Here is an 11,796-nt window from a genome sequence, read left to right on the forward strand (position 1 = left end):
TGCTATGAAATCAGATTTCCAATCTCCTTCTAGCCTATCATATCACTTTCTTGGAATTAAAAATTTAGTAAAAAAGGAAACTATAGATTATGTAGCGTGTTTGACTTTTCCAATAATTGTCCCGTAACATTTGTCATATAATCTATTAAAATGTCAAATGTAGAAACGTACGTCTGACATTTTCAGGTATGCACAGGGAAAGAGTTACCATTCTGGGTAATGGCTTAAAGACATTTTCTTCTTTTCCTGGACAGTCATTTTATGTCTGATAAAAGCATTCTTTCTGACACATTTTCAAGACAGCTATTCCATCTGCTGTGGCTTCCTCAGTTTTCTGGGAGGTAAGGAAATACTGAAGAGCGGCCGGGCGCGGTGGCTCAAGCCTGTAATCCCAGCACTTTGGGAGGCCAAGGTGGGTGGATCACGAGGTCAAGAGATCGAGACCATCCTGGTCAACATGGTGAAACCCCGTCTCTACTAATACAAAAAATTAGTTGGGCACGGTGGCGCGTGCCTGTAATCCCAGCTACTCAGGAGGCTGAGGCAGGAGAATTGCCTGAACCCAGGAGGCGGAGGTTGCGGTGAGCCGAGATCGTGCCATTGCACTCCAGCCTGGGTATCAAGAGCGAAACTCCGTCTAAAAAAAAAAAAAATAAAAAAAATACTGAAGAGCAAGCAGACCCGCCCTCTGCTCTCAGGCCACCCTGCTGTCCCTCACAGTGCATGTGCTCCTGGCTCATCCTCACTCTGCTCCTTAAGGCTCTGCGGGGCCCCAGGCATGAGCCTTCCCTCAGTTCCCTCAGTGTCACTCAGGCCTGGGCTGCCAAGATACAGATGGTATCTGTGAATTATATACAAGTAACTATATGCAAAATCATTTTTCCCTGGTGTGTCAATGTGCCTTGGATTAGGAGCGCTCCCTAGCTTCAGCCTCTACTGGGCCTATAATGCTAATCCCTCCCAGGACACCTGGGCTTCTGCAAAGTGAGCTCTCCTCCTCTGAGGGTGGCTTTCCCACAGTTGGCGAAGGTGGCTGAGGGAGCAGACAGGCACACAGGCTTCCTACCTGCAGCTTCACTTTGCTCTCATCTCTTCTCTGCTTAAAATAAGAGTAGTTTTTCTAAAACACAAATAAAAAAAAAAAATCACAGAATTCTTCACTGCATACAGAATGCATCCTCACACCCATCCTCACTCCCTGATCTCCAGCCCAATCAACCCTCTTGAGCATGGTGGGGCCTCTTGCCTTCCTGCCTGGGTGCATTTCTTGCCCCTGCGTGGAAAGATTCTTCCCAGTGGCCACACTTAACGTTACCTCACTGCTTCCCAGGAGCAGTGGGCTGTCCTTTGTGCTCTCCACAGAGCCCCAGTGAGCCTCTAATAACACCTGAAGCCCACTGTGTCTGCTCCACTGTCCTGTGAGCTCATGCTGTGGGGACTGGCCTGCTGGGTCCCCAGTGGCTCATCACCAATGGACAATGACATCTGCACAGATCCATGCACAGCTCTATCATGCCTCCAGAACCTGGGTATATGAGACTGGGCTTTCAGAACTCACAAATCCCCACACACTCTACCTATCTGTATTCATTCATTAATTTCTAAAAAAAATATTGACCCACATCCCTCAAATGCTTTGTAAGGACCTTGCTTGGATGCTAATCAAAATAAACAAACAGCTAAGAAATTTTCATGGGACACTTATGTGAACTAGAATGCTGAAACTTTAATTAAATTGAGGAATTATAGAATTTTAATATGATAAGAGAATCGTGTGATTATGTTTAGAAAAGAAGTTCTTCCTTTCTAGAGAGCAACACTAGTATTTACAGATTAAATGATACGCTGTCTGGGATTTGCTTCAAAAGAATCCCCGGGTAGTGATGGGAGTAGGTGGGACTTTGTATTATTTTCTTGTGGTTCCTGTCACAGATTCCTACAAACTGGGTGGCTTGAAACAACAGAAATACTTTTTCTTACAATTCTGAAGGCCAGGAGTCTGAAGTCAGGGTGTGAGGGCCAGATTCCCCCGGAAGCTCTAGGGAACAATAATTCCCTGCCTCTTACACCTTCTGGGGGCTCTTGTCATTTCTGAACTTTCATGGATCGTGGCCATATCACTCTACTTTCTGCCTGGGGCTTCCAGCACCTCATCCTCTGTGTGTCTGTGTCTTCTGTTCTCTATGTTTCAGGGACACTTGTGATTGGATTTAGAGCCTAGCTGGATACACCAGGATGATCTCATCTCAAGTTCCTCAACTTCATTACATCTGCAAAGAGCCTTTTTCCAAATAAGATCTCACTTACAGGACCCAGGGATTTGGACATGGACCTATCTTTCTTGGGAGCCAATACAACTTAACCCATCATGTGGTATTGATGAAGGAAGGTTGCTGGCAATTGATGAATCCAGGTCACGGTACCTTCAGGCTTGTTATATGATTCTCTCTGCTTTTGTATTTGCTAGAATTTTTCCATGTAAATTTAAAAGCTATCTTATTTTAGGAGCTCCTACGATGTCCAGTTTTTATACAGGACATTGAGGACTGGACTCAAACAAGAAGGCTCTGCTCTCAGGAGTTCAAGGTCTCAGGGGAAAGCTGATATTGAATACATCATGTCAAATTAACGCAGGGAAAGACACAATAGAGAAAATACAGACACAATAGAGAAATACAGTAGGAGGTGAAAGTAGAGAATTCTCTAGTGACATCCCCTCTCAAAACATGACCTAATCGTAGACATTTGTGAGACCAGGGTGGAGGTGAAATGAATTAGAAGATTGAGCTGCTCTGTACTGTGACCCATGCCCTGTCCTCAATGAATCAGGTCTAAATTTACAAACGGCCATGACCAGCCCCTCCGTGTGCACTGCCAAACTTAGAAATCTTATATTCTCCAAATGATGTGCCAGATAGGGGCTATTCAAAGTCAAAAGTTTATAATGCGATGAAATGAACAAAAACCCATTTACTCTTTCTGCTTCCAGTTTGATGAGAAATTTCTAGAATCTGCAGAGGATTTGGACAAGTTCAGAAATGGTAAGATGAGGTCTCTAAGTGCCTCTGATGAGGGATGTAGTAGAAGGTACACAAGGAAATTTGAACAGCCAGCAATGCGTATGTTTGTGTAGGGTGGTATTTGCACATGGTGGAGAGGGAGTAACTGTTTAAAATGGAAGGGCTGTGGCTTTGATCAGGTCTGGCAACTCTCTCCAGGCTGAAAGGACTAGACTTCTCAGTGTATTTGCTAGAGGAACTATCCCCAGCGCCCTGAGAATGCCCTTTCCTTGTTTTCATGCTTCGGGCAACATGAATGAGCTGTGGTGATCAGCTCATGATCCCACACAGGCCTCCCCATCCAAAGACATGCACGGACATGGATTAAATGAAAGGAAGAGAAATAGATGTGGCCATTGTCTTGAGTTTCGTTCTTTTATGGGGGGTGTGACAAGGCAATAGTATAGCAATATTGCAGGCTTTGAAGAGCACAGAAACGAACCCTTACATAAAAACCTCTCAGAACCTGCCTTAAATGTCACAAACGTTATGAGACTTATTCTGGGAACCTCCCGTTTTAAATGGCATCCTATTGGCAGTCCTGTTGTAACCTATCCCAACATCTTCCTGAAATATCCATGAAGATAAATCAACACAAAAAAGACAAGAGTCCTACTATGTATCTGGAGGGGAAATAAAAACATAAATGAAACAACACAATAAAAAGTAAAAGGAAGCTTGTTAACAAAAAGAAGGACTACAGGAAGCTTTTTAAAAATGCTCTTTCAAGTGAAATCTTATCGGGCAATAATTTCTTTTTTATTTCACAAATTTAATCATTTCCACAACCATTTTTTCATCCTGAAAGAGTGGGATTCATAGACGTTTCACTCTCCTTGCTTTTCCTTCTTTCTAAAGATGGGTATTTGATGTTCCAGCAAGTGTCAATGGTTGAGATTGACAGGATGAAGCTGGTGCAGACCAGAGAATTTCTCAACTACATTGCCAGCAAATACAACCTCTATGGGGAAGACACAAAGGAGAGAGCCCTGTGTGATGTATTTTCTGTTTTCCATCAAGAGACAACATAGGAGTGATTTAGGTCCTTCCTTTAGTGGGTGGGTCATGGCAGGGACCCTCAGTGTGTATGCTAAGGTCCAGCATTGCAGAGTCCCATGGAACAGTGAACATGGGGTGGGTTCAGGAGAGGATGATTCCAGAAGAGGATGTAGTCCATGGAGCCAGCACCCTGACAGAGGTTTCCAAACAATGATGAACCAGCTGGAAAAAGGCATGCGCAGCACCACCACTCTGTCAGTTACATACACACCCAAGAGAATAAAAATGGAGAAAGGGTACTCTGCAGAGAGGTGCCTGAGGAGTCTGCAGCATCAGTTTTGCCATCACGGGAGCTTTGGATGGTGGTGGCAGTTCTGAGTACTACCTGCTGGTGGTGGAGAGACAAATAAAAGAAAAGAAAAAAGTGGAAAAGAGGAGGCACCAGGAGACCCACTCTCTGGTGGCCAGGGGTGGCCAGTGGACACAGCAGTGGCCTGGTATATTAGTCAGGGTTCTCCAGAGGAAAGAACTAATAGGATAGATGTATATATGAAAGGGAATTTATGAAAGAGAATTGACTCACATGATCATAAGGTGAAGTCCGACAACAGGCTGTCTGCAAGCGGAAGAGCTAGGAAGCCAGTAGTGGCTCAGTCCAAGTCCCAAAACCTCACAAGTAGAGAAACCGACAGTGCAGCCTTCTGTCATTTGCTGGGGACCACTGGTGTAAGTCCAAGAGTCCAAAGGCTGAAGATCCTGGAGTCTGATGTTCAAGGAAGCATCAAGCATGGGAGAAAGATGAAGGCCAGAAGACTGAGCAAGCCGGCTTAGTCCACCTTCTTCTGTCTTCCTTTTGATAGCTGTACTGCAGCTGATTGGCTGGTGCCCACCCATATTGAGGGTGGGTCTTCTTCCAGTCCACTGACTCAAATGTGAATCTCCTCTGGCTACACCCTCACAGATACACTCAGGAACAATACTTTACATCCTTCCACCCAATCAGGTTGACACTCAGTATTAACCGTCACACACGGTCAGGTTGCGTTAGACAGAAGTGGGGTCTGCAGCAGCGGCCATGGTGTGGACAGGCAGCCTGGCGCAGACTGGCAGGCAGCAGAGTGGCAGGTGGCTCATGCAGGCTGAGGATAAGGGGCTGTGGAACCCCTACAGATGGCATCAGCAGGAGGAGTGGGCTGGTGCTGCCAACTCTTCCATCTCCCAGGTGGGCACAAAGAAACAATGGCTACTCTTCAGGGAGTGGAGAGAATGAGGATTGTGAATTCTACACAGAGTTCATACGACGGCCCTGTGTGGTGGGCAGGAAAGCCTGATGGCACCTGGAGAATGATGGCTGTTTGCTGGGAACTAAATAAGATGACTCTGGCCAGACATGACACTGTTCCAAATGTGGCTTAAATACTGGAAAGGCTGGCTACTTGTTTAGGTATATGGCATACTGTCCTGGATTTAGCAAATGCTTTCTTTAGCACCCTTAGACCCAAAGTCCCAGAACACGATTTTCTTCACCTGGGAGGACCTTTCAGGTGCTCCCCCAGGGATACTTGCATAGCCCCACTATCTGCCATGGCTTGGTAGCCAGAGACCTGGCCATTTTGAGTGATATGTCTGGCAGTCTCTGAAATCATTATGTGGACATATTTTGCTAACTTCTACAGATTTGGGTCTTTTGCAGAAGGTGCCCAAAAGATTCTAGAGCACCTGCAATCCAGAAGATAGACTGACAACCCAAAGACAGTCCAGGGGCCAGGGGCCACTGTAAAATTCCTGGGTGTGGTCTGGTCAGGTAAGACCAGCAGCCATGATTGACAAGATACAGGTATACCCACGGCCCCACACCATTATAGAATTACAACCCTTAGAAGGCCTGTTAGAATATTGGCAGACCTTTGTCCCCTACTTGGCCCTATGTCTCAGACCATTATATCTCCTGATAAAGAAGAAAGCACATCAGGACTGGGGCACTAAAGAAGCCTCCTTTACTCAGACGAGGGCCTTAATGATGTAAGCACAAGCCCTATAAATAGTCACACCTCACAGATCATTTGAATTCAATGTTTCTGTGACTCAGGAAAACAATGGGTTGGACCCTCTGGCAGAGAAAGGGTAACCAATGAATGCCCATTGGCTTTTGGCCACGATTGTTCATGGGAGCCCAGCAATGCTATACCCTGTTGGAAAAAATGAAAACTCCTTGCAGTTTACCAAGTCTTCTTGCAAACAGAGGCCCTAACTGGAGATATGCTAGTGGAAGTAAAAACAGACTATCCTATCAGGGTTTGGGTTGATGGTCTATTTGCCAGACCTCCATCAGCCAGAGCAAAACAGGACTCTTTAGGTGGTATGCATATCTCGAGCAGAAAGGGCATGTTCCATCCAGCCCTCTGTCTACAGAACTGCTGGGACCTGCACAACATAGTGTAGATTTAAAATCAATCCGAGGACCACCCCCAGAGAAACCCCATTAAATAAAGGACAGAGACAGGAACCCACCCAAGGATGCCCGGTACACAGTTGGCTCCAGCGTGAGTTAGCCACCCCGGTGGACTGTAGTGGCTATTCCACCAGCCACTGATACGATGGGGGTGGAACCCAGAATGGGGTGTTACAGCCAGTGGGCAGAGTTACAAGATAACCTGATTAGCGGTTACAAAAAAGCCTGATATAGTTTGGATATCTGTCCCTGCCCAAACTCATGTTGAACTGTAATCCCTAGTGTTGGAAGTAGAGCTGGTGGGAGGTGTCTGGATCTTGCGAGCAGATCCCTCATGAATGGTATATTAGTTGGGGTTTTCTAGAGGCACAGAACTAGTAAGACAGATAAATAGATATACATCTCCTATATATAGGAGTCTATTAGGGAGAGTTGGCTTACATAATTACAAGGCTAAGTCCTACAATAGGCCATCTGCTAGCTGGGGAAGAGAGACGCCAGTAGTGGCTCAGTCTGAGTCTAAAAGCCTCACACCAGGGAAGCCAGCAGGGCAGCCTTCAGTCTATGTCCAAAAGCCTGAGAGCTCCTGGCAAACAACTGGTGCAAGTGCCAGAGTCCAAAGGCCAAAGAACCTGAAGTCTAATGACCAAGGGCAGGAGGAGTGGGAGGAAGAATCCAGCATGGGAGAAAGAAGGCAGCCAGAGGACTCAGCAAACAAGGTCATCCCACCTTTTCCCACCAGCTTTGATCTAGCCGCACTGGCAGCCAAAGGGATGGTGCCCACCCACATTGAAGGTGGGTCTTCCTCTGCCAGCCCGACTGACTCAAATGTGAATCTTCTCCAGCAACACCATCACAGGCACACCCAGAAATAATACTTTACCAGCTATCTAGGCATCCTTCAATCCAGTCAAGTTTGACATCACCACAAATGGCTTGAGCCATCCCCCTGGTGATAAATGAGCTCTCGCTCTGAGTTCACATGAGAACTAGTTGTTTAAAAGTATATAACACCTCCACCCCCGACAACCATACTCTGTCTCTTGCTCCTACTTTTGCCATGTGACCTGCAGGCTCCCCATTTACCCTCTGCCACGAGTAAAAGCGTACTGAGGCCTCCCCAGAAGCAGATGTTGGTGCTATGCTTCCTGTACAGCCTGCAGAGACATGAGCCAATTAAACCTCTGTTCTGTATAAGTTAGCCAGTCTCAGGTATTTCTTTATAGCAATGCAAGAATGGCTTAATACATAACCATACCCAGTAGCTCTGTATATTGATTCCCAGGCAGTCACAAAGGGGTTGACACTGTGGATAACCAATGGGAAAAGGATCAATGGTCCATAAATGGAAAGCTGCTGTGGGAGGCAGAACTATGGGCAAACATTTGGGATCAATTACACCAACCAGGGACTGAAGTCACAGTGTTCCACATTGCATCTTACCAACAGTCATCCCCCAGTGGAAATACAGATGCAGATACTCTCACCCAAGTCAGGTCTGTGGTCATCTCTGAAGGAGCAGATATAGCACATTGGATACATTGGATGGGAGGTCATAGCAGGCTGCATACTACTTTGAGACTGACCCAACAAGCTAGTTTGCCAGCGTCCAAACAATAAATAGAAAAGATTATACAAAATTGCCCTGTTGCCAAGCCTGACCTTGACAAGTGCCAGGGGCCACTAGAAACATAAAAAGAGGGGAGAAATTTATTTGCCATGGACACATGGCAAATAGATTATATTGGCCCATTCCCTAAGAGTAAGGGACATTGACATGCACTCACAAGGGTAGACACTGTGAATGGCCTCTTGCAAGCTTTCCCCCGCGGAAAAGTAAATCAGACAGTGATTGTACGGGGTTTGCAATGCTTGCAACTCATGGTTGTTACCCCAAGAACTACCATCAGTGATCAAGGAACACATTGCACAGGGTCCATAATCCAAGATGGAACTGAAAAAGAGGCAATTTCATCTGCCCTACCAGCAACAGGGAGCAGGAATTATAGAGAGGAAAAAATGGCCTCCTAAGGGAACCAATTAAGCTCTTGATAGGACTCTCCTCACTGAGAAATCGGGTTGTGGTTTTCATGGAAGCTGTACATGCCTTGCATGCACCCCCTGTTGTGGGAAAAATGTCTTCTTATGAACGTCAGGAAGATGTAAATAACCTGGTGCAAGCCGTGCGGGTATGGAAAAAGTGAGACACTGTCTTCAGAACAGAACTCAGTTCCACACAGAATGCCCTGATTTTGCACTCCTCTTGTCCCGTAACATTTGATCAGGGAACTCTGAGATGAGACCTAGGATAGAAAGTGCCACCAGGCTGGACTGGTATCCTTCTTCCCCTGAGGCAGGGGGCACCCTTGCCCTGAACCTGACCCTTTCCTTTTTGATAAAGGCCCTGGGAGATGCATTGGCAGTGGGCAGACAGTACCCCATACTGGTGGGCACTGGAGTGGCACTAGTCCAGTGGATCTCACCCAGCCCTGCACTGTGGAGTCAGCAGCTCCTTCCACATTGAGACAGAGGTCTAGCAAACCCCCCAGGAGAGATTCTCACAGCCTCCTGCCCCACCTGTATGACAAAACTAGTATCAGACCTTTCCTCTGCAATAATCTCAACAGCCTTGTCTTTTTGCTGTTAACCTGAGCATCCTTCTCTTTTTCTGTTATATCATTCCCACTAGGGCCTGAATATTCTCAGAGGACATTTTCCTGGCCTGGGCCCATCACCCGGCCTGTATGCAAGGCCAATCCAACCCCTGGGTATGTGGTCTTATGCCCCTGAGCAGCCAAGGAGGAACTCCATGGCAGATGGAGCTGCTACTGAGTGAAGACTGTATCTCTGCAAATGTGGATAATGAACGCAGGCAAATGGGTATCCTAGAAACTTCTGACATCACACACTCAAACATGGGATGTGACATTGAGCAATCCTGGATATAATGTAAGGTTTTCTCTAAACATGTCCTGCAGGGAGGCAAGCACCAAAGACAGAACTGCCCTGAAAAATGCCATATCCCAGCAATGGGGATCACGCTGGCAAGTGTGGGATGGTTTTGCATGGCTCACCCCTACAGCAGGGATGCTCTCCTGTGTGGCAGAGCTCTACTGGGAATAACAAAATTTTCTTTTTCTTTTTTTTGTTTTAAGGAGTGGAGAGTTTAATAGGCAAGAAAGAAAAGAGAAGGCAGAAGGAAGAGGCTCTCCTGTACAGAGACAGAGGAAGGGGGGCTCTAAAGCCGAAAGCGAAGACCCGAAGTGCCACAGGTGCCGATGATATCAACCAGTTTTATAAGTAGGCTGGAGGAGACAGTGTCTGATTTGCATAGGGATCAGGGGATTGGTTTGACCAGGCCTGTCATTCACGTAGCCCTCGAAAAAGCTGTCCCTCCCACCCTAGCCTTTTAATAAGCAAATGCAGGGCACCATGATATTCTACACACGTGGGGATATGTGGGGGCGGCCATGCTCCTAGGCACCTGTGGGGAAAGGGCAAGAAGAGGGCGAGAATTGCCCTGTTTGAGTAGACCCAGTTTCTAACGGCCTGCATTTGCATATTAAAGGTTCCTCACCTGGCTCTGCCAGGGCTTTACAAGAACGTTTCCAGAGCAGCTTTAAAAATGAAAACTTCCTAAGGACCCCTTTTCCTCTCTGCCTAAAATAATTTCTTCGTAACTCCTACAACATTCCTCCCTGTGGAGATGTCACACTAACTGCTGTTGGGGGTTTTGGGCGAGGACTCTTTCTGGCTGCTTCCTGCTGAAAGGGGGCGTCCAATGGGAAACAGCAGCTAGGGCTCCTCCTGAGGTGGATCTAAGGGTCCTCGAAAGAATGGCGTGTCCATGTGTGTTTCAGTTTGGAGCACCATTGGAGTTCGATTGCTTCCAGGCGAGAAGAAACAATTCGAGTCATAGTATTGAGTATACAGTGTCCAAATATCAATACAAGACATATAAGCAAGAGAGGGCTTAATAAAGGGGTTAACCAATTTCATCAGGAAGACTGGAATTCATTAAGGAGGAATTGTAGCCACCTGGGGCTGAAGCCGGCCTTTTCCCTGAGCCTGTCAATGATTTTGAGTTGATCTTTAAGTACCTGTAGATTTTCCTCTACTTTACTAGAGGTGTTAATTCAAGATAGAGAATCTCCCTTTGGGGGTCTCTGAAGTTCCTTGGTTTTATTTTCCCAAACAAAGAAACCTCCAGGTTATGGACACCCTTCTCACTTTCATTACCTAGCAGAATTTGCAGGATAATTGCCAAGAACTAGCATATTGATCCAGATTTTTTACGTTACCCATCCCTTTTTCTATCTTCCAAGCTGCAGGAAATCACCACTTGATTCACAGGAATAAGCAGGGTTAGTCTTAAATGTAGGCAAAAGGCTTAAAAACAATTAATGAGACTAGGATTTAATGACAAATGTATGATAAGCTTTGGAGCACAACTTTTCTCTCCAGTCCTCATTTCTGGTAAAAGCAAATTATGATAGGGCTGTGTGTGTTGTTCATAGAATAAACTTGAGTCTTATAATTGGCCTGAATATTTGCATAAGTATAGCAAGAACGGTTATTTCTACATAGGCCTTTTGGATTGGCTTTGGTGAAATTCTATTCCACCAGCAATTTCAGATAAGACTTTTAAAGCCAAGCCCAGTCATGGGTTTGTATCCTCAAATACCTGTGAGTTGGGTGATCCTCTCCTGTTGAGGTCCCCAAGACAAACTTGGAGCTTCCAGACCTGTTAGAAAGTGACATTCTTTACTGACCACAGAACCTGTACCCTTTAAAAAAACTGAATGTTGTATATGCATCCTAAAGAAGCTAAAGTTAATAAATTCGTCTCTCATTTACAAAAGCATTTATAGCTAATTGGCCATAGCGGGGATAACTCCTAGTGGTCTGAAATAGTATCATGGTTTTGGGGATGCAGTCCTTGCTGGAACGTTCTCCTAGTAAGTCTTTTGGGAACTGTGATTTTAGGTCTTGTCATGTGCATCTGTATTTACTGTTAGTGTAGGTTTTGTTGGCAGTGTTTCATAAACTTAGGGAAAAAGGACTTTGTAGGAGATCCCACCCTTTTCTGCCTGCTTAGGGAACATCACAGAAAAGGTGGGCCTGTGAAATTGTAAGAGCCAGTCAGAGGGGTGGATTGTAGGGTCCTCCAGTTCCTTCACTTTCTTTCTGTGTCCTGACTGGAAATCACAGAGTGTCTTTACCACTTGATGACCCAACCAGCTGCAGGTTTTTCCCAGCAGGCTTAAAGCTATACCAGGGTCTTAA

Source organism: Aotus nancymaae, unplaced genomic scaffold (assembly GCF_030222135.1).
Source record: "Aotus nancymaae isolate 86718 unplaced genomic scaffold, 86718_ANA_hifiasm-v0.15.2.pri h1tg000040l, whole genome shotgun sequence".
Taxonomy (NCBI): Eukaryota; Metazoa; Chordata; class Mammalia; order Primates; family Aotidae; genus Aotus; species Aotus nancymaae.